The 19898-nt window shown below is 39.2% G+C and overlaps 1 protein-coding gene across 2 annotated transcripts in view; it reads right to left on the bottom strand.

Annotated features, from left to right (window-relative positions):
- SLC7A2 (solute carrier family 7 member 2) overlaps positions 1–6389 on the bottom strand; it is a 52830-nt gene extending 46441 nt beyond the window's left edge. Inside the window, exon 1 of one of the 2 annotated variants that reach the window (XM_014261683.2) lies at positions 6106–6389. The gene's annotated coding sequence lies outside the window, so the exon portion shown is untranslated. Of the gene's footprint in view, positions 1–5671; positions 5758–6105 lie in introns of those variants that run through there. The other variant, XM_014261671.2, reaches the window with a different exon arrangement.
- Between the last annotated feature and the right edge of the window lie 13509 nt (positions 6390–19898).

The following is a 19898-nucleotide window of genomic DNA, read 5'->3' as shown; positions in this document are numbered from 1 at the left end:
GTGGGCACAGGTTGGTAAACAGTGTCTAGAGATAAGACATCAAGATTTTCTAAAAACATATTGCTGAGGAAAAACAACAGACACAGAACATGTGAATTACTATGTACGTATTATTGCACATAACAAACCTGATGTTTCATGATACTTCTTCAGTACTACCCTAAAAAGTTCTCCCTCCCTTCAAATCCTTGCAGCAAGAACAGAGCAAAAAAAACTGATTGTACTCGAAGACTTACCACTACTTCAAAGTTAGACTGTCATTACAAGGATCAAAAATACTGCCTACTCATCTAAACTACTGGCTCCAAAAAGCACACTGAAGCACTGTACCTTTGAAAAGAATCACACATGCATGCTAATTCTATATATCCACAAGACTTTCATCTAATTCACAGTGCTGAATGTATTTCCTGGCAAGTCACATCCCATTGTTTTCTCTCAACTGCATGATAGTCCAAAAATACTTGAGGGCAAAATTAAAATCAATATCAGACCAAATCATTCATAAACAGCGTATTCAGAGGAATTAATTTAAGCCCTTCATAGGAGTAATCAAATATCTCCACAATATCTGATGTTTCAATTTCCTTATGTAATAAGATGTTTCTCAGTCTAAGGAAACTGAAAAAAGGACAATAATAATCCTTTACAAATTCTGTTTCGATTATTATTTACTCTATAACCACAATGTGCATGGTACTGCACAAACAAAATAAAATAAGCAGAATTGCTTTTCCATGCTGTCAAGCAGTTTGCAATACAACTCCAGGCAAAAAATAACTAGCCTCAAACAAAGTGGGCAAGGAGAAGAGCTCAGGTACATGAATTCACAGAGCTATAGAACAACTTATGCACATCATTCACTGTTACTACAGTAAAGGAAATGAAGATTTGATTGCACTGAATCCAACTCCCTCACCGTAAAAAAGTCGCCTAAAGCATAATGTTCTTTAAAGCAATAATAAATTTTTCCATACGTTTTTCAAAGAAAAATATTCTCAAAAGCAAAAAGCACAGGTGGAGTAAATTTGTATATTAAATACAGATGATGGAAGAAAAATCTGGCGAACTCACTTGGTACAGTTTGTCTTTTCCTTTAGTCCAAACCCAGCTGACAAATGTTCCCTAGTTAAGCTCCCTGCCAAAGTTTACATATTTGCGTTTTGCCAGTTGACACTTTTCTACATTTTGTCACCTTGCTACAACAGATAAATTCACAAAAATTCTAGTAACCAGTTAATTGCATAAATGCAATCATCCCTTTCTACAATGTAATTTTCAGAAATGAGGTCAATTAGTGAGAACAACAATGCAAGAAAATTCTGAAAACTGATGTTACCATCACAAAGAGGCAAAACTACCCTGCTATTAGCAATAGAGGGAACTACAGTGTAACACTGAATCACCAACACTGACTGCCTATTTTGATTATTTATCAGAAACAGCAGATGTTGTGTGCACTCCACTGCACTTGTGATGTGTTGAGAGACCACCAGCTATTCACAACCCTTCACAGAAGTAAACGTGAACGCCATTTATTTCTATCTTTAGCACACCTTTTATAGGGTTCTACAGGGCGCGCAGGCTAAGCAAGTTACTATTGGCTAATACACACAGGTTTACATTCTTTCTCCTACACACAAAGATGTTGTTTTGCTTTACTCTCTCTTCTGCAGGAAGGTTTCAAGGACTTTAGACTTTAATATCATGACTTATTCCAAAGGCTGGTTTGTGCAGACAGGCCTTTACTAATATATAAAATATTATCAACAGTGATGTGTTGTCACAGGGAACTGAGAGCACCAAAACCCACCTTTCTCTATAACTGCATGGAGGTCTTTTGGGTCACCTAACCAAAGATAGGTGGTAGGAAAAGGTAACTGCAAAATTTAAAGGGAAGAACCAGAGCAAGTGAACAAGGATGATGATAACATGATGGTTTATATAAGATAGCTTCCTCCATTTTTTCCTTATGTGGTTGGTTTACTACCACTTGTCAGACACATGCAGCCATTCAGACACTAATGAGAGACTATACTCTTCCAAAGTAAGTGTTGTAGAAGTTATCCTATGGCCTGGATTTTTATGAAAATTAGTTTTAGATGATGCTTCTAGAAGCTATAACCCAAACTAGAGTAGATTGCTGTCATCAGAGCTCTGGTGTTACTATTCCATACCATTCAAAAGTTCATTGCTGTCTGGGCAAAACTTTGAGAGGCTCCGTCTGTCTTAGAGATTCTATTAACGTTACAATATGTGAATGGAGATACACTTTATTTGTGAGGACCTCTGTTATTAAGTTGAACCATAAAATATTCTACTCCAGTTTGTTACTTAATTCTTCATAACAGATGTTGGGGGACTGCTTACATATATTCACAGCCATCACACAAATAATTCAAAGTCCATGTAGTCTAGGAAAGAATCTTTACGGCCACAGTAAAAGAGGATAGATACGACAATTGTCTATGTATGCTATTCCAGTAACACCTCTCCATACTCAAAAACACAGGCTCAACACCAGCTATTAAACTCAATTTTTTAGACTGTCACAACCTGCCTACCCTCATTTCCGCAGGGGTTCAGTTCATGGTAAAGTGAGAAAGAGGGCTATTCATGTATGTAACGGCTGTAGATCATATATTGGCATTAAGAGACCTGCAACAATCATCTTGCAAACAGAATGCTTTATTTGAGGTAATTTCTTCTCCAGTTGTGTGTAGAACAAAATGTCCTGAAATCATCCTGTGGTCAGTCACATTTCCCCTCAGTATCATACATCCATTCAGAAATCTCTCATTCCACACATATGCAATCCAATGCAGGAACTCATGAAGACAAGGACAACATTCAGTGCATTTCTGAATGATCTTTTCCTTGGAGTATGTCCACTTGGATAAATAACAATTTTGAGATCAGGCAAGATAATACTGTGACCTTGGATGATTTTCAAGAATGACTAAGCTTAGGAGTCCCAGAAGCCACTTTTCCTAGTAACCTTTATAACTGTCCCTGGAGTTATAGTGGCAGATCACTTATACAAATGCTTTTCCCAGCAGAAAGGAAAATCTTTTTTCTGAAAGCTCAACTGTTTCCTTCCAAGAGCCCTGTCAGTTGACTTACCAATACTAAATTTCTCAGCTACTAAATCAGTAGGATGCAGTTCTCCCCAGCTGGAGAATGAACAAAAGGATGAAGAACTGAGAAGCCTGAGGATCAGAATGGTATCGTGATACTGAAGGATCAAGGGCAATGTGTTAAATGGCAGAGGTATCATGAAGATGAACACTTTTAGACACATGAAAATTTACAGACACAAAAACACGGCTCCAAATACCTTTGACTATACTGTACACTTTTTAATAATTTCAGCAACACATAAGATTATTTTTAGTATCTTAGTATGGAATAAGCTAATATGAATGCATGAAGTTCTTCTTTGAAGTCACAAATATGCACTGAAATGGCATTGCTAGCTTTCTACACCTTTGGCTATATGGCATTAATAGATCCCTAACTAAAATATGCTAAGTCCATTAATTTATTAATACAATGCTCTCGGGCACATGGTGTGATTTTTGGGGCTGTCCTGTGCAGGGCCAGGTATTGGACTTTGATGATCCTTGTGGGTTCCTCCCAACTCAGGATATTCTGTGATTCTATGATTATTAAGAAAATTGAAACTCGTTTTGATTTAATCTGTGTGTGCAAAGCTAGAAACAGCTACCTTATAATTTCTCTTATCAAGTACACTTTTACTGAGGTCAGGAACCTTAGTCAGACCATTTATGCACGCCCACAGTAGACAACATACTGAGCTCCAGGATCAAAACTTCATTGCAGTAAAACTTTACAAATTGCCAGTTTTCATCCACATCTGAATAATCCAAGCTGGATTTTAGTAACATTGTTTAGACAGAAGATTACTCCATAGATGAATAATCTTCATCACAACATGTGGCAAAAGAGTAAAGATGCATGCTGTTCATACGAAACATCACTGCACTTTTCATAACTGATATGGCTACTTATGTCTCTGTGGGGTTTTATTTCTGTTCCAATTTGTATCAGAACTGACTGGGGTTTAGAAGAATTGTGTGGACAGGACAGAGCCAAATGAAATCAATTGCAGCCATGGAGATTTGTGTACAGGAGTGGGGCAGGCAGGCACCAAGTCTTTTTCTGCTGAGCATGTAGTACATCATAGATGTCAATGAAAACAAACTTAGTTTTGTATAAGCATCATGACTATCTTTACTGTCGACATTTTAATGCCATTATGTAACACAAAACAGAACGCAAAACATTTTCCACAATGCCTAATCCAAATTCAAATCCAAGACCCACTGTGTACTGAGTCTGCACAGTGTCTACAGGAACTTTTATAGAACGTGTTTTGTCTTTCTAGCATGAACAAACTACCATCAACTTGTTTCAATGCATACAAGCTCTATATGCCATGATTCCTTGTCTTACCTCCTACATCTCTGGAACATCCAAATGCCTCACAATAGATTTGTTTTGATTTTAATAGGAAGAATATAAAGAAAAAAGTTTGAAAGCTTCTAAAATAATGTTGGGCATTAATACACTTGAAGCAGAGGGTAGGCTTCAAGAACGTCCTTTCATACCTTAGGCCCAACTTCAGGAAACTTCTATTCATTTCACAGGTAAGTTGCTGGAATGATGCATAAAAATCAGCAGAAACTACATGTGCTGTCAGAACTGAAGTGGTGTGATACCCCTGCTTCCCCAAAACTAATGTAATTCAGCCAAATTAATGGAGTTCACCCATATCCTGTATCAGATTGATAATGCTCTACCATCCAATCAGTAGCACAAATCTCAACTGATACCAAATATTTTAAAACTGAAGGATTATGTTCTACTTCCTCTGATACCTTAAATTTAAAACTTATTTTACTGGACTTGTTTTCTCCAGCTGTCAGTAGCATTATATGTAGGGTCATATATACTTCAAACACATTTCTAAATTTAAACGTGCGAAGTTGTCAGAAAGGAACAATCTTACATTTCCTAAACTTGTATTACCACAGTTAAGGACCTACACCTATTTTAGGCTCTCCACTGAAGTGTGTTTTCCCCAGCTTCCCAAAAAGCAGCTAAGAACTAGGGCTGCACTGCGACTGTGCGCTCTGGGTCGGTAAAGCCCTGCACGGGTAACACCTGCACGGACAACACTCCCAGGTAGAGTCAGTACCTTGAGAGAGCCTGTCAGAAACCCAAGGAGGGGCGTTTCAGCCATTGACGCCTCCAAACCCTTGCAGTAGCAGCAAACGCTACTCCAGGACCAGCAAACAAGGTCCCACACGTGCCAGCCCTTGTGCCCGGCACCCACTCGTGCCACATGCCCTCCGCGCTGCCGGCGGCAGCAGCCCAGCGCTGCAGCCGCCAGGGGAAGGCCAGCGCCGTTTTGCCGGCGGCGGACTTCAAAAGGCAGCAGAGAACTCCCCGCGCAAGCCGCCCGACGCCAGGAATAGCTCCTCGGAGCGAGCCGGGCATCAGCGCCCCTCCGGCCGCACAAGCCTCGCTGGACCTGGGACTTAGGATCCCTCCCCACCACGTCCAAGCCAGCCGACAGCGGCGCTTCCTCCAGCCCCTCGCCCACCCGGTCCCGAGGGAGGGAAGGCGGCAGAGGGGAGCCACTTACGCGGTCGGGGCACGGCTCCCTGAGGCGGCTGAGGGCTGCGCGGAGCTCCGCTGGCAGCGGCCGGGCTCTCCTGGCAGCCGAAGCCGAGGCGCTCCTCCCCTCAGAAAGCCCCGATGCCCGGCCTTCCCACACGTGCGGGCCAACCCCATCCTGCCGACCCCCTGCCCACCCTTCCTTCTTCTCCTCCCTTTAGGAGCCGGGGCAGTCCGCAGCGGCGAATGGGGTCTTCCCGAAAGGGTCGGGCCGCGTTCCCCGCCGTGCACCCCGGGAAAGGGAGGCCGTCCAGCCCCGGCACCGCGGTCTCAGAGGCTGTGCAGATACCCCCGCTACCCCCGCCCTCACAGACCCATTGCACCTCCGCGGGAGCAACCACAGGATTCCCACCCGCGACGCTCTCCCACTTCCCATTCCCAGCAACCACGAGCTCCTCTAACCTTGCTTTGCCCCGAGTGCTTTGATGTTCAGCACGCGAATAGCCCTGGCTGGGGTTCGTGAATGATCCGCCCTCAGAAGCAATTTTCCCCGCAACTTCACACGGATGAGCCCGCGGGCCGGTGGGTGCCTGCCCTGGCTTTGCGCTGGAGGCGGGAGGAGCTGCTGCTCCCTGTGGCCGGCCGTCTCCCAAAAGCCCTTTGACGCTTGCTGGATCTGTTTGCCGAGGCACCGTTCGTATGTGGTGGGATTTTTGTGAGGAAGCTCCAGGCAGTGGTTTGAATGAAGGTAGAAGAGCTGCCATCTGTCCTAGCAGATAACACTTCCTATTTTTGTTTTGGGAGACATCATAGGCAGCATGTGTTCGAGAGCAGCAGAAAGTGCCACAGGATGGGTACAAGTACAGTGCAGCTTCTTTTCATTCTGGTGTTGTCAAGCACTGCCTTTTCCTACAAGCCTTGTCGTATTTCTTTAAGATACCTGGAACTTGGCATCTCTACCTGGAACTTGGCATCTCTATCTGTCCACAGAGTAAAGAGTTTTAGTGCCTCCCTCTTCTTCAGCCTAAATAATCCAAATAATTTCTCTCAGCCAAATATCTTTAAAAACTCATATTAAGGCTAAGAATAGCCTTAGGCTAAGAATAGCTACTGCTAAGATTAACATTGAGAATAGCCATAATAAATCTTACAGTCATCATCTTTTTCTCTCTGCATATATTCTACTTACATAGGTCCTTTCTTTTTAACACTATAATCTGAATCACCCAGCTGGTTTAGGGACGTGATTATTCCACACTGCTCTGTGCTGCTACAGCCTTACATAGAAGAATATTGTGTGCAGTTTTGGGCACCAGAATATAAGAAGAATATAAAGCTATTAGAGAGTTTCCAAAGGAGGCCTACAAAGATGCTGATGGGTCAAGAGGGGAAGCCATATGACGAGAGGCTGAGGTCACTTGGTCTGTTCAGCCTGGAGGAGACTGAGGAGAGATGTCATAGCAGTCTACAACATCATTATGAGGGATAGTGGAGGGGCAGATACTGACCTATTCTTTCTGGTGACCCAACAGGACCTGAAGTTGTGTCAAGGGAGGTTTAGGTTAGATATATGGAAAAAAAAAAATTCACCCAGGGCGTGGTTGGGCACTGGAACAGGCTCCCCAGGGAAGTTGTCACAGCACCAAGCTGTGTGAGCTGAAAATGCATTTGGACAATTTCTCAGGCACAGGGTGTGACTCTCGGGGCTGTCTTGTGCAGAACCAGGAATTTGACTGTGATGATCCTAGTGGGTCCCTTCCAAATCAGAATACTCTGTGTGATTCTATGAATACATAAAATCCCTGGTCATATCTTTAAAAATTTTGACTATGGATCTGCTTGTCTCTTTTTTATGAAATTCTGTCACCATATATGGTGTATATATATATGTAAATAGATATATGCATATACCCACACATGTGCACTCCTTCTTTCAGGAACTTCCCTTCAAAGTAGCTTAAATTCCATCTTTAATCTGGCTAGGTTTTGCCTTTCTCCATCGATCGGGAAACCCTTTCAGAACTGTAAATCTGAAAGAAGTCTGACATCTGTAACTCTGATTGAGTTCTCATTCCTTGAGTCTCTTTTGTCTTACAGAAGAAGGTCATATAGAAGGCCAATCTGACAAGACAAGAAGAGGAGAAACATATTTGGGGGCTGACCGTTTAGTGACTTAACACTTCATAAAGTGAATTTATGGCTAGAAATTATATTATTATCTGTTCATTTGCAGAAAAATAATTCATAATAATATAATATAATCCAATGAACCATAATAATGGTCCGTTCTGTTAAACAGTCATGTTGTGTTCCCTTGTGGTTGGACTCTTTTTGCATTTAAATTCTCATTAGAATTTTCCATCTTTCATTTGCTGAACATTTCAAGTAAAGTGTCATCAGTCTACTAAGAAATAGCTACATCAATAAGGTAAGCAATACAGTGAAGACTTTTTCCAGAACACACAACAGTTTTCCAAGGAAATTGTGTGACTAAGGGATAGCCTATTTAATCAAAACGTCAGCAATCAGTTATTTGCCTTTGCCCTTGCCATGAGTGCAGAACAACAGTTCTGACTAAATATTTCAAAGCATATCAGGAAATGATGTATGGGATATATAAAATCTTCTGAATACTACTGAAGGGTAATTTTTGAGTAACTGGATTGATAAGCACAAATGTTTCACTGAATGCTCTATATATTACATTACATGTGAGAAATCAGATGCAAAAATAATTAGAGCGCAACAGAATAAATTAGCCTCACCAAATCTGTGATACAAAATTATTTTTGTGAAATTTCCAGTTACTCAACATATTCCTGCTGTACTGCATGTGCTTTTATTGCATGAATATGAAATGACAGTTCTCCACCACATTCTTTAGCTGATAAATACAAGGATATTTTTATCATGTGTACAAAATGAAATGAAAAAATTACTCATTCTCTTTATGTCCCTCACTCTTCTTCCCTCAGTCTTCTACCTGAGTGAAGCAGTTGAAACCTAAGACTGTGTTCTCATTTTAAAAATTCTATTATCCTCTGCTAATATATTCCTTTCACATTCCTGTTTTTCACTTTGTTTTTCTATGTAATTGTTTCTGTTCTGAGCATTTATTGTACTGTGCGTCCTATTGACAGAAGGAAATGTTTGTGCTAATATACTTAATGAACATATAGCAAATTTAATCTCCTGAAGTTTAAATGTACTTGTGAATTGTGCTGACTGGTGACCTGGGGGAGTAGGCTGAGCTCTAGCCTCCTCTCTCTTCACCATATAGCCCATGGCAAATTTATTCATTGACAGTGGTTCCTTGAGGAATGTAAATGCTGTAAAAATGAAGGCATTCTTCCTTGCAAACAGGTTAATGTTGATGTGGTCATGACAGAATTATGTAGCAGTGCAGAAGGGTCATATTTTGGCTGCCTGGACTCCACTTAGCCATTAGATAACTAAGGACTTTTATTAGGCAGGATAGATTGTCCTTTAAACTTTTAAATACAAACACAGAGGGAAAAACATTTGCAAAGGAAGAAAAAGCCAAGAAGTACTTTTCATCTGCGTTAGTAAAAAACCACCGTATTTTGTTAGACTGAACAACAACAAAAGGGCATTTAAGTAAATAATAGAAAAGCAGTGTATCTCTGTAAGCAATTAATTGCCCATTTGCAGAGGAAAAAAAAAGTATGAAGATTTTAAAGAATATTTACATGAACACTGGACGACAACTTTTAACAGTTGCGGATTTATTTTCTTTAGAGGACTTGGCTGTGTAGAGTCAAAAATGAATTATTGCTTTTGCCTGGTAGGAAAAAAGTTCTAGGGGGACTTGATCCTCAGCTGCCCGAAGCAGGCTTGCCATTTGAGACTCTAAGGGGGTGTACCAAGGGGAGTGTAAGGGGGAGTGGCAGGAGAGGTGCAATCATCTCCTGTTTTCCAGGGAACAACACTGAGGTAACTAATAACTACCTCCAGCAATATATGGCAAGTCTCGCGCATTGAGCAACTGAGGCCATGTCAATGAAACATCCAAAAGTAGAAGGAATGCATGCCAAGAACTTGCCCAGCCTCATCAGAAAACATACTTTTTGTTTCAGTTTTCAGCAGGTTGCTCACGTATTAACCACTGCTTGACAGACTGTTCACAGGCTCAACATAGTCTCTTCTGGGATCAGAATTTGATTAAGTACTTAGGGTCTGATTAGCCATAATGAATCACATGAGTGGCCTCAGTAAGGTAGTATTAGGTGACCTGCTGAAGCTGAACCGGCAGCATGAGTTTTGGCCCATTTAGGGAAAGAAATGTGCCTTATGGGATTGTGAAGGTTGGCTTCTTTTCATCTCTTCTACTTTTCCACATGACCTGTGCATTGAATTGACACCTTAATTTGTCTGAGAGAAGTTAAGAAGGTAATCTCTTAAATTAAGTTGGGGTAGTGATTTTGGTTTTTTACTTTTTCTAAGACATGAAATAGCTGCAAGTTTTTCAATCTGATCTATGCAGAGCTGCTAGTCAAATTCAGAAATTGAATGCACTACTTATGCATTTATGCATCACATGCATTACTCAGTGGGGTTCTGCACAAAATTGGCATCTGCCGATGCAAGTTTGTCTGGTATGGGGAGCAGCAGAAAGAGAACTACAATGTGTTGCAGCAGAATTGAAATGCTAAGGCTTAAACTGGAACTAAATATGGTCCTGTAAAAGTGGTGCTGTTGGGCACTGTTACTGTCATCAGTTCTGCAAGCTCAGAATAACTTCTGAACCATAAACTTTTCTTTCCCAACATCAACAGAACCCGTAGACTGTATGACTTAATGTCCTCAGACACTCAGCTGTCTTGAAGAGTCCAAACTTTCAGTTTAGAGGGAAGAAAGTACCTTGCCTGTGATTTATAAAGAAAGCTTGAATAACCAGATATGAATGCTGTTTCACTGAGCTTCGGAGATTCCCAAAAAAAAAAGTTTGCACTTGAGAACAAACATCTGTGTAAATCTGTGTTTGTACGTTTCTGTGTGAAGGATGCTAAGGTTATCTTTTAACAAGTTTTTGTTATGGATTCTGGTAACTATTTATATAGAGCTTTCTGTCTCTGCTGTTGTATTTTTCCTGACATGTGAACTTGGTTCTCCAAAAGTCTGGAGGCACTTTAACACTCCATGCCAATTGTACACTGTAGACACATCATGAGAAACATGAGCTGCTCTACACGTTTCAGTCAGATAGTTAATTTTAATGCCAAAGGCACTTCTATATCAGTGACTGGTCTTTAATTAATTAACAATCTATTACTTTGATGTTCACCATAGGTTTTTATTTCAGTTCAGCAGTTTCACACTCTATCCTTGAGCTCCGACCTCCAGCTCTCCAAAATCAGTTTCTGTGGTTCAGCGTGTCTCTACTGCTCAGAAAACCGACCTATTTTTTTTAAAATCACTTTTGAGAATAAAGTAATACTTTTAACCAGCTTTCCCAGGAAAATTTCACTGACCTTTGGGTTGCTGTGTAGTCCCTCAAACAGCTATTCTTCCCCTTCTCTGTGGCCAAAGATGTAAGAGAAGAACTTCCCACAGGAAAAGGGTGGGAGAGAGCAGCCAGATGTGAAAGATTTAAACAGCCCTTCTGCCCTTGGAAAAGAAGGAATATAAATATATACTGACACATTGTTCAGTTCTGCCTAGCATGGTGGGAAGTTCTCTGAATCATTCAGTCCTAGTTATACCACTGGGGAAACCATAATGTCAGCACACTCTGCTCCATCTCTTCATAACAACAGCATTCATTAATTACTGGCATATTCCCTGAGTAAAATAAGGTTTACAACTGGGGCTTGCAATTGACTACAGAGATGCCACAGATTCTATGACTAGGTACATTGCATAAGTCTTTACTCATCTGTGCTTTGATGTATATACTTTATAACTAAGTGTACGTTATGCATATATGTATTCTGAAGCTGATTGAAATGACACGTTTCCAGCTTTTTGATGAGATGAAGCTAAACTTTTAAGTGACAAGGAAGAACGCAAAATTTTGGATATTACACACAATTTTTCTCCATGATTTAGAACATTTCTCTTCAGTTTTTTTCTTCAAAGAAAAATAGATAAATTCCTACAACTGCCACTGGATTTTGCATTTGACCTTTTTGTTCACTTTTTCTTCTGAGCAATGCAATAGGAGGCACCAACAAAATGGTTGTATTGTTCCACTCCTGCAGTTTCTGTTCATCAGTAAGAAATTATATGATCATTGAAAATGCATCCTGCAAAATTCTTTGAACCCACCAGAGGATTCTAGGGTATTAAATCTAGAGTATTATTCATATGATGGATTGGTATCCACCACCTTTTTTGTACACTGCTATTCATTTTCTTGAATAAAAAGTATGAGTCAAGCAGTATTATTATTTTCTTCTTTTGATACCTGAAATGTGCTGAGCTTAACTGAGCAACAAGTGACAGAAGACTGTTTTTCTCATGACATCAGTAATTATATTTTATCCCCTCTAGCCACCCACTTATGCACCTGAGTCCTGCCTGTAGCCACTTATGCAGGAGCAGTAAACAATCTACTGTGCAGAAGGCAGTGAATCATGACTTTAAATATGAAGGAGTATTTGCATCATACATTTCTATGTTTCTAAGTTTGCATTTTAATTTCTTATTATTTGGCTGACCTTTAAATTTGTTAAAATGTTGATGTACAAGATATAGTAAGATTACTAAATACATGGAAACTGCAAAGAAAAATCTTGTCAACAAACTGCCAGCTGTCACAAGACAATTGCCCTCGTCAAATCCTTCTTTGGGATATATATCTATATATCTATATATCTATATATCTATATATCTATATATCTATATATCTATATAGCTATATAGCTATATAGCTATATAGCTATATATCTATATATCTATATATCTATATAGCTATATAGCTATATAGCTATATAGCTATATCTCTCTCTCTCTCTCTCTCTATATATATATAATACTGAAATCTGCAGTGCAAACCTCCAAAAATGTTTTTATCACTGTAAATATAAGACTGGTAGGAGATATGATTACAGCATGTATTTAAAAGGCTAAGTTTTGGGAAGAGAGAGGAATTTTTAGGTTGGCAAAAGAAGATGTTGGCAAAAGATGTTGGCACAAGCCAATGAATACATTTGGCTGAGATATATGAGTCAGTATCTAAATTTTTGTAGCAGTGATGAGGGGAAATAAAGTAACTGATCTCAAAATGGAGCTGGCTGATTTATGAAGAAGATCATATAAGGGAGTATTTCACAATATCTTCATGATATCCGGAACATCCCCTTCAGTCCTCTGTCTTTCTGAAAGGGAGGATGTATTTTAATTACAAAAGTAGTTTTGGAGAGCACTGTCTATGTTTGTTACATTGCCCAGGAAACATTAGGCCTAAGCACAGTGATTTAGAGACAATTTTTGGTTTTGTTTTTTTATGTATGCCTTTTATAAGCATGACCACTCATGGGTTTGATTTATTTCCCAATTAAAAAGAGTGCAGGAAAACAGAGGTTGTGTTGGTGTGCCCCAAAGAAGCAAGATATCCGACACAGAGCTGAACTCAACTCATTACAACAACACTGTAACTACGGGGTTTGACAGGTTGGCTCTAAATGCTTGGTAAGACATAGAAATTAACACCCTGCAAGTGCCTGTTGGACACAGACTGTACTGGTCTAAAAGCAGTTCTTTGCAGGGTAATTTGTTCATCACTGCTCACTGAGTAGTGATTTGTTCATCACTACTCAGAAGTAATATAGAACATGACCTGGTATTGAAGACCTTCCAGCCCCAAGTTTTGTGGTACCCAGTTTGATTAGAAATAGCAGATTTCTAGAGCTAAAACTAATGGCAATGGCTATGGTGCAGTTCGTAGTCTTGTAGTTATTATGGTTCACATAATAAATGTCTGTGAATGTAAAGGTCAGAAAAGGTACAGCTCTCTTCCTGCAACTTATGACTTAGTCTTTTCCTAAGAAATTCTGAATTAAGCAAATTTCACACAACTGAGAATCTGTGTTCAAGATAAGTGCTTCAGGCTACATGCTAAAACAGAATGACTCATCATAACCAGAGTCATATAAGCAGTTTTTTGGTCACTGAAGTACAAAAGTTCTGAGTTATCTCTCTAGAAGGGAATTTCAGAGCCTCACTGCTCTGATGTTAGGAGATATTCCTGTTTCATCCTCAGGTGAATCCATAGACAATTTATATTTTTATTCTTTTTCAGAGTTTTAGTACTATCCTCTAGTTGGAATAACCTTCCCTTTCCCTCTCCTTCCCAAATATGTTTTCAGGAAGTTACCGTATTTTCGCTGATTTCATTTTGCCAGGCTCAATAAGCAAAAAGTTTTCAGTCTTCTCTTGTGTAGTAGGTTCTTCATATCCCTGATCAAGCTAGTTGCCTTTTCTTACACCCATTCAAAGTTAGTTCCTATTTCTTGAATATGGAAGTAAAAAATTGTAGACTCTTTCATATAGGAGCTTACCAGGTCTTCTACACTGGCTGCAGGACACTAATACTTCTGGTATTTCTATATGGCATTCAAACCAGGGTTGTGCTGGCTTTTTTTGTGTCTGAACTACAGCTTCAGGTAGTTGATTTAATCTTTTTATATGCAATTTCAGATCTGCAGAAAAAATTTCACGTATTTTAAACAGCTGGCTCATGGAATTATGAAAATGGAAGGTGATTAAGTCTTTTATTCAAGAAGGAGAACCTTACGACAAGGGGATAATTCAGACAAGATTGCTTAATAGGAGAAATTGTGAGTCCATACTAAAACAATCAAAGAAGAGTCAAACTGCTAATACTGAAACTTCCATATGACAGAGCTTCAGGCATTTAGTAATGAAACATTACAGAAAGGCCAACTAGAGGAAAGCGAAAAAGGAACACAGTTTCCTAGTGAAACCATTACATTTTTACTCTGGCACCACACAAGTGAAAGGGAAACTAGCCGCACTAGAAAGAAAAAATTGCATATTGCTTGGTTTACTAAAGTAACTGGGTTCAAGAAGAAGGATCTTGGATTTCTCCCACACCATCTTGTGCCAGATTCCCTGGTCTCTAGTAGAAGTTGTGCTGACATTGCAGTATGTTGTTTAGGTGAGGCTCTCGCTTTCTCTTTGCAGCAGCCAAAAACTTCTGGAAACTTTCTCTCTCTCTCTCTCTCTCTCTCTCTCTCTCTCTCTCTCACTCTCTCTCTCTCTCTCTCCCTCCCTCTCTCTCCCTCTCTCTCTTTCCCTCTCTCTTCACTCCATCCCTTTCCCTTAATCCCACTGCCAAATTCATTGTCTTGAGATGTTGGTAAGGAAAATTGACTGCCTTTGAAAATCAGACAAGGTATAGTTCCTGACTATTACACTTTTTATAAATTCCCCAGTTTTATGGGAAAAATAAGCCATCGGAGTAGATAGAAATTTGCCAGAAAATCAAGAATGCTGAAAAATGGAGTAGAATAAAAAACTAACAAGAAATTCAGGTTTTCTGTATTGCTAGGCACATTTCCAACACATCAGTCTACTCAGTGCGGACTTTCCCATGCCCAGTATAGAAGCCAGAAGTGTTACTGCACATTAATAGTTAGCCTCTACAAGCTGTGTCAATCTTCTCGTCCACAGGGACTGATGATCACATATGGGAGTGGGGGTGGATCTGGCAGTGCAATCTGGGAGCCAGCTCCTCTCAGAGAAATCAGAAAGTGGTGAAGGTCATCCACAAGTGTTTGAGCACTATCACTGTCACTTCAGCTTGCATGAGCAGCTTCCCACTGAATTTGATGCTGAGCCTTGCCCAGCTTGTTATCAGAATACTTTGACAGGACTGTGATTCAGCAGTGTCAGAGAGTTGGATTGATGTTACTCCTCTTTTATGCTACATGTAACACTCACGCTGTAGAACTACAGGCTTCTAACTTAACTAGTTGTCCTCTCTCGTCTTTCAGAGCAGCAATCAAAGCAGCAATGTAGTGTAGATGCACTGAATGGTTCCCTCCAGCCATCAGTGAGCACCTGTGGAGTTTCCCAAATCAGCTCCAGAATTTCTGGGCCTAAAGTGGGTTCACATGAACTGTGTAATGGATGGATTTGCTGCAAGTTAGTTGTTTTTTTCCCCTCCTTTTCAAAAATGAGAGAGCATTGGTGTGACAACAGAAGCAAAAGAGTTTTGCTGATTCCTTCACCCCCTACATCACAAGGATACAATGAGAGGTTAGTTCACTGTTGTTCCAACTCAAGTCAGGCAATGACTAAAGAATGAGGTTCAGACACTGGGCGCTTGCTGTAAGAGGTATTTGTGTTAAACCTGATAGTAAAAAGGTGCAATACTGAAGGTGCCAACCCAGAAATCCTATTCATTGAATAGATGTACTAACTGGAAACCTCTGAAAGAAAAGAAGTGCCTTTTATTCAGGTTTCAATTTTGTAAGGTATTGCACAACCCCTGAGAAGATTTTTGGGATGTCCTGCACAGGGTCAGGTATTTGATTTGATGATCCTCTTGGGTCCCTTCCAACTCAGCATATTCTATGAATCTGTGATTCTCTAATGACTTTAATCCTCTCAATTAAAGCTCCTTGAGTTTGAGTGAGTTCAGTGTATTGCAGAGTTAGATTCCTAATCAAGAAACAAAATCCTCCATTAAAAGGGAAAGAGTAGTTCAGGGTGAAGGAGGATGGGGATTGTTCAGAGATGTGAAGACTTGCAGCTGTCTTAGACAATGTGTCATCCACCAGGTTTTTTTGGTGTTTGGTTTTTTGGGTTTTTGCTGGATTTTTTTTTGTTTGTTTGTGGTTTTTTTTTCTTTTAATTCAGCTTGAAAGAGACTTTGGTGTACTTCCTCCCAGCAATACTCTGATACATTTGTTATGATGCCTTCTGAATAGGAACTTTCACGCTGTTCTCATTCACACCCTCCAAATAAAGCTAATTTTAGCAAGATGCTTTTAAAAAGTGGCCTCAAACTTGCCACTATTTACTTCTGTCAAAGGTTACATTCAAAAAACAAGACAGTGACAGAAAAACAGCTTTTTTTGTACCAGTTTTCATTTTAAAAACTAGGAATGTCTTGATTTACACAGATCAGAAAAATCATACACTACTCACTCTACTGACAGTAAGAACAAGCACATGACTATTCCTTTGACTTAAACAGCTTTGTTAAATGGAAATTAAAAACAAAAACAACAACAACAAAAAAACAAGAAAACCAAAAGGAAAACCTCAGAGTATTCATATACAAAATGATGAAATAAATACAGTTTTGTATTTCTTTTGATACTAACTGGTTATGTCTGACTAGTGCCTTTTCTATCCTTTGAGTAATGCGGCACTCTAAATTCTCAGGAAAAATATCAGAATAACTACCAAGTTCCAACAAATACCTACCATTGAAATCTGTTGAAAAACGTGTGAGTAGAAATTTTGATTTAATTCAATGTTGTGAAATCATCTTCTGGAATGGAATCCTGGACCAGGTCAACTTGATGGGAGTTTCACAGCAGGAGGGCACACTGCCATTGTCTTTATGGTATTTAAAATATCTGCTCCAAGATCTACAGTGACCAAGTTGATGCAAAGCCGTAGTGTGCTTTTAAGAAGAGACCTGTGGATGAAATAATGAGAAGCACTGTCTGCTATGACACATCCTGGAGTAGAAAAGCTGTTTGTCTCCTTGCTTAGTTTTTTGCTTTTACCTGTGGAACAACGCAGGTTGTGGAACGTAGGTTGACTTTCATACAGTAATTTTTGAAGCAAGGCTTGGCCATGGGCAGTATGATTTACATGTACATATGTGGACATTTTATTGCATGCAATGCTACTTCAGCATATCTTTTCCTGAAGGCTTCCAGTGCTCGTGCCTTTGCTGACTGTTAGTTGTTGCAGCTTGGCTCCTCTATTCACCTGGTGAAGAGGGAGCGGTCATACTTTTTAAGTGCAGAGGGTTACTGGCTGAAAAAACAGTTAATCCTGCTATTTGTTTCTAGTTAATAATACAAAAACCATTTAGGAAATGAAGAATCTGACTGCAGAACTTCTGAGTACCCATTAAGCTGTCTAGAGGACAGCCAGAATTCCTAATCCCTTCAATAGGTATCAACAAAGAGTATAACAAAGAAAAGCACCCACAAAAGGATTTCTCAAAAGTATGAAAAAACCCCAGCCATCTAGTCTGTAATTCATATTGCAATTTACTTTTTCATATAAATACTAATGTATTAAATCATAGGGCAAATTGATCATCAATTGATGAATTGTTAATATAATGAATGCTAGAAAAATGAGTTTATGATGGAGTTAGTGTGGACTGTGAAATTTTATTTCCTAGAAATAGTGTAGCATGGAGGTTATTATGATTTATGCCTACAGTTATTGCCATATCAAAATCTAACTAAGGTCACTGCTATGAGGGAGACACGTGATTTACCAACAGGAAAATTACACAAGGTTCTAAATTACACAGACCTTGGATTTCTGCACTTCTAAATCCACATCACATATTTCTATTTAAATAAGCCCTCAAGGGCTTTGTTTGACTGGTTGTTTGTTTAAGTGCAAAACATACCAATGTAATGTATTTACTAATATAAAATATGGAAAGAGATTAAGGCAATAAAAATTAAGACTATGTAGTTTCATTTAGGCATCTGTTTTCATCTCCTCCATTAATCTTCCCTGTCAGTTACCAAAAATTATGTTTTGATGATTATGTTGAACAAAAAAAATCACAGTAGCATATTGTCCTTCAAGGTAAAAATGTATTTCGGTGTACAGCCTAGTGAAAACATCACCTCTTTCCTCCAAAAGTGTGTTTCTGCTTGAAAAGTTTAATCAATTCAAGTCTCAGGCAAATGAGAGTGGAGGACCCCCTTATCTTTCTTAACTTTACAAATCTTTTAGTCATGCTAAAAATGTTAACTTGTGAATACAGACCTTTGATATTTTTAAAGATACACTTCAAATAAATGTTTAACTGTAGGATATTTGGAGAGGTTTTTTTAAAAGTAAATTTTCTGAGGTTTGTGTCTCTTATAAATTCCATGTACCAGAAATATTTCTTACTGTCTTTGTGTTTCTCTCATGCAGGCATATTTCTTTTTCCCATTTCTGTATTATAATGAGAAGATAAAGAAAAGCCAAACAAATAAAACAACTATATTTTTCAACAACTGCAGATTTAAAGACAAACATTTAAAAATTCACTGGAATATGAAACAAATTAATTGACTCCTTTGAGTTTGGAAATATTCCAATAAACGGCTTGTCCAACAAACAATAGAAACCTTGACAAGAAAAAATAACACCAAAAGCCAAAACATCTAAAAGAAATAAAGTTGTCTTGAATCCCAGTATTTTCTTGAATGATTCTACAAATGCTGAACTTTCCTCTTGCAAAACACAGCAGTAAGATTAAGACTTCAAATAATTCAATTAATATAAAAAATTTCCAAGATAATTGAGTTAAAGGTACAGAAGCTAGGCTGAGACATTTGGAAATTTAGAGAAATTGTTCTCTGAAATTTATTTTCCATGTACCAATATGTAATAAATACTACAGACACTTCTGAAGTGCAACTTCTGTGAAACAGAAGGCAGGGAATCTGTTCCTTGAACACCAGTCCACAAGTACTTCTACCTTGTCAGTCTGGCATTTTTTTTTTCTCTTTCTTCCTCTCTCTTCTTTTGCCCACCAGATGTAGTCAGAGACAGTGAAACTAAATCCACCTCAGACTTACTTGGAACTGCTGGAAGGAAATTTTTGTAGTTGAGCACTCCTTGACAGTGTAGAAACATGAATTGCCAAGTGCAATTCTCTCTCCCCCTCTGAAACAATACCAAAATTTTCCAAGAGCACTGTGTTCTCAGGAATGTCCTGAGATGCCCTCAATCCTTATGAGAACGCCCAAAGAGTGTGCTAAAAAACTTAAGTTCTGTATGCCAGAGAGCAGCCACTTCAGGATTTGGCCCTAATCATTACTTTACTGTTCATTCTCAGCAAGAAAGAAGATGCCTATGGGACACAGAAGATCCTGGTTTTACAGAGACAAAATATTTTCTGTCTCTGAGGACACCATGGGGGATTCCAACCAAAGCTCAGGCTCTTCTGTAGGACTTGAAAGGACAAGAGTCAGGAGCATTCTAACTCAGTGATGTATGAAGTGCACGAGGCAGGTGGCTAGTGAGCATAGACACGAGATCTGCCCTGTGTGGGCAGCAAGACA

This window comes from Pseudopodoces humilis, chromosome 6 (genome assembly GCF_049639895.1).
Source record: "Pseudopodoces humilis isolate 2021_Gansu_Grassland_sample_001 chromosome 6, ASM4963989v1, whole genome shotgun sequence".
Taxonomy (NCBI): domain Eukaryota; kingdom Metazoa; phylum Chordata; class Aves; order Passeriformes; family Paridae; genus Pseudopodoces; species Pseudopodoces humilis.
This window is presented reverse-complemented; position numbering and strand designations above follow the sequence as displayed.